This window comes from Macaca nemestrina, chromosome 5, assembly GCF_043159975.1.
Source record: "Macaca nemestrina isolate mMacNem1 chromosome 5, mMacNem.hap1, whole genome shotgun sequence".
In the NCBI taxonomy this organism is placed as follows: domain Eukaryota; kingdom Metazoa; phylum Chordata; class Mammalia; order Primates; family Cercopithecidae; genus Macaca; species Macaca nemestrina.
In genome coordinates this window covers 149,301,085-149,304,967 of record NC_092129.1, presented here as the reverse complement: position 1 = coordinate 149,304,967, position 3,883 = coordinate 149,301,085, and the positions used below count along the sequence as shown (strand labels likewise).

The following is a 3,883-nucleotide window of genomic DNA, read 5'->3' as shown; positions in this document are numbered from 1 at the left end:
AGTCTATTCACATTGCAAAGGTTTCTCTCCTTTCGACAGTGGCTCATGCCTATAATCCCAGTGCTTTGGGAGGCCAAGGTGGGAGGATCACTTGAGTTCAGGAGTTCAAGACCAGCCTGGGCAACATAGGGAGAACCTGTCTCCATAAAAAAGTTTAAAAATGAGCCAGGTGTGGTGGCGTGTGCTTGCAGTCCTATTAGGGAGGCTGAGGTGAGAGAATCACCTGAGCCCAGGAGTTCAAGGTTGCAGTGAGTTATGATGGTGTCACTGTACTCCAGCTTGGGTAACAAAACGAGACCCTGTCTCTAAAAAAAAAAAAAAAAAGTTTAAATTTAAATCTAGAAATAAGAGATTCCCTCCTTTTAGATAATCTAGAAACAGGAGCCATTCTTGTTTTTATTTTCTGGTTACATGTGTAGTGTCCTGTGTTGGGAGGGTGGCAGGGTGCTGGAGCTCACTTCTAGGCCACACTGACCATAACGTTATACGATGTGACGCCCACTGCTCGCAGATGCGCTGATTCCAGGACTCCACTTCTGGAAACAAGGCCCCAGGTGACTGGCTGTGGGACAGTCTCCTCCCTTCGAAAGTGTCAAATAAACATCACTTAGAAAAAACTTCGCAATTGGTAAAACAGTAAGCAATGAAACAGACACTTCTCAAATATTCCAAGATGATACATGCTTTGCAGTGTGTATGATCCAATAAAGCCATTGGAACTAGGCTTTAATAGTCAAAAAAGACTATTCAGTTAGATAGGAACTATTTGCCTATAACTATTGGCCAAAAATGGTTAAAAAATTGTTTTAAATCTGTGCTTTACAAAACGTGGACTTTTTTAGAAAAGATGTCAGATTTCAAAAGAAATACAGACATTATGGAAAGGTCAGTTAAGCACAGCCTTAATCCTGAAAACATAACTATGAAAGATACTAGTTGTTACTTGTAACCAAAAGAAAAAAAAAGATATTGGTAACCAATAATTAGCAAACAATGCCCATATATTTATTTTTTTCTTTTTTTTCTTTTTTTTGAGACAGAGACTCACTCAGGATGGGTGTGATCATGGCTTATAGCAGCCTTGACCTCCTGGGCTCAGGTGATCCTCCCACCTCAGCTTCACGAGTAGCTGCAGCCAGAGGCACGAGCCACCACGCCCAGCCAATTTTCTCATTTTCTATACAGACAGGATTTCGCCATATTGCCCAGGCTGGTCTCGAACTCCTGGGCTCAAGGGATCTACCCGCTTTAGCCTCCCAAAGTGCTGGGATTACAGGCATGAGCCATACACCTGGCCATATTTTCCATATTTTATTTATTTTTACTCTGAAACAAAATGTTTATTTAAGAAAGGCCATCCAGCCTGGCCAACATGGTGAAACCCCATCTCTACTAAAAATACAAAAATTAGCCAGGCGTGATGTTGCACGCCTATAGTTCTAGCTACTTGGGAGGCGGAGGTGGGAGAATTGCTTGAGCCCAGAAGACAGGTTGCAGTGAGCTGAGATTGCACCACTGCACTCCAGCCTGGTAGACAGAGGAAGACTCTGTGTGGAAAAAAAAAAAAGGCAAACTAGAGAGGTCCAGGACATAGAAAGTGGGCCTCTCTGGTAATCCCATCTCTGGAAACAAACCTCAGAAACAGCTGAGGCCTGGTCCATCCTCTAGAGAAACGCCGGTGCAGAAACCCACTCTTTTTTTTTTTTTTTTTTTTGAGACGGAGTCTCGCTCTGTAGCCCAGGCTGGAGTGCAGTGGCTGGATCTCAGCTCACTGCAAGCTCCGCCTCCTGGGTTCACGCCATTCTCCGGCCTCAGCCTCCCGAGTAGCTGGGACTACAGGCGCTGCCACCTCGCCCGGCTATTTTTTGTATTTCTTAGTAGAGATGGGGTTTCACCGTGTTAGCCAGGATGGTCTCGATCTCCTGACCTCGTGATCCACCCATCTCAGCCTCCCAAAGTGCTGAGATTACAGGCTTGAGCCACCACGCCCGGCCCAGAAACCCACTCTCACATGTGTGTGTAACATGGGTAAGACTGTGTGCTTCCATGGCCTTGCACGGTGGCTCACACCTGTAATCCCAGCACTTTGGGAGGCCGAGGCGGGCGGATCACGAGGTCAGGAGATCGAGACCATCCTGGCTGACATGGTGAAACCCTGTCTGAACTAAAAAAAAAAAAAAAAAAAAAATTAGCCGGGCGAGGTGGCAGGTGCCTATATAGTCCCAGCTACTCGGGAGGCTGAGGCAGGAGAATGGCATGAACCTGGGAGACGGAGCTTGCAGTGAGCTGAGATCATGCTACTGTACTCCAGCCTGGGCGACAGAGCAAGACTCTGTCTCACAAAAAAAAAAAAAAAAAAAAAAAAAAAAAAAGGCTGTGTGCTTCCATCAGATGGTTTCGATGGTTTCAAATACATCCAACTGCTGGGAGGACAGGACAGAATGGGGTGGATGGTCCTATGCTGCCACCCCTGCGGCATTCCTTCAGCTGGAGTCCACTGATAAAGGGAAGGAACAGGGAAGAGGAAGAGCTGGGAGGTGGCAAGTGATAGCGGTGGTGACAACAGAGGAGGCCCTTGTGGCAAACTTATCAGCAGAAGTAATCACAGGGAGGGGGGCAGTGTGGCACTCACTCATCCTCCGTGACTCCAGGTGAGCATCCCGAGGGTCAGCCCTTCTCCATTCCCCGCAGTGTTATGGGCTGGGGGGAGGGCAGGGCAGGCAGCTCCTGCAGGCAGGCAGCATCAGGTGTCCTTCTAGGGCAGGGGCAGAGGGGGATGTCAGACAGCAACCACTCAGAGGAAAGCCCTCTCCCAGGACCCAAGCCTGAGATGCAGATGACATTGATTATTTCTTCCCACCCTTCCCCTCCAATTCACCCAGTGTCAGCCATGCATTAGGCAGAGAGGCTGGGCCAGTCCTGGTCATGGCAGAGCTGCCCTCCTAGGGCGATGATGGACACTGAACAAGTGAGATGGAAGAACAGGGGACCCAACTTATTTAGGGAGGTGTGTTTCAAAGAAAGCCTTTTTGCAAACCATGTGTAAACTAAGTTTCAAATACATCCCCCTTCCCTGACCAACATCTGCCCCGGGGTACTATCCCTTTCCAATGAGTAACTTCATCCTGGCATCACCTGGAAACTTGGCGTTCTGGCCAAGGCCTCCTTCCTAAGACCTTCCTTTTCGTTCTCTTTTGTTCAAGGCTGAGTTTACAGCTCACTGTTTGTGGGGAAAAGAAAGAGAGATCAGACTGTTACTGTGTCTATATAAAAAGAAGTAGACATAAGAGACCCCATTTTGTTCTGTATTTGAGATGCTGTTAATCTGTGACCCTACCCCGAACCTTGTCCTTGCAAGAGACATGTGCTTGGCCGGGCGCGGTGGCTCACGCCTGTAATCCCAGCGCTTTGGGAGGCCGAGGCGGGCGGATCACAAGGTCAGGAGATGGAGACCACGGTGAAACCCCGTCTCTACTAAAAAAAAAAATACAAAAAAATTAGCCGGGCGCGGTTGTGGGTGCCTGTAGTCCCAGCTACTCGGGAGGCTGAGGCAGGAGAATGGCGTGAACCCGGGAGGCGGAGCTTGCAGTGAGCCGAGATCGCGCCACTGCACTCCAGCCTGGGCGACAGAGCGAGACTCCGTCTCAAAAAAAGGAAAAAAAAAAAAAAAAAAAAGAGACATGTGCTGTGGTGACTCAAGGTTTAACGGATTTTGGGCTGTGCAGGGTGTGCTTTGTTAAACAAGTGCCTGAAGGCAGTATGCTTGTGAAAAGTCATCACCATTCTCTTAATCTCAAGTACTCAGGGACACGTACACTGCCAAAGGTCGTACACTGCCAAAGGTCACAGGGACCTCTGCCTAGGAAAGCTAGGTATTGTCCAA

At 48.3% G+C, this 3,883-nt stretch overlaps 1 long non-coding RNA gene across 1 annotated transcript; it reads right to left on the bottom strand.

Annotated features, from left to right (window-relative positions):
* Positions 1–370: 370 nt before the first annotated feature.
* Positions 371–3,323, bottom strand: LOC105474464 (uncharacterized). Its single transcript, XR_011623138.1, has 3 exons — positions 3,136–3,323; positions 2,633–2,755; positions 371–581 (listed from the first exon to the last, which is right to left on the bottom strand). It is a non-coding gene; the product is annotated as an uncharacterized lncRNA (long non-coding RNA).
* Between the last annotated feature and the right edge of the window lie 560 nt (positions 3,324–3,883).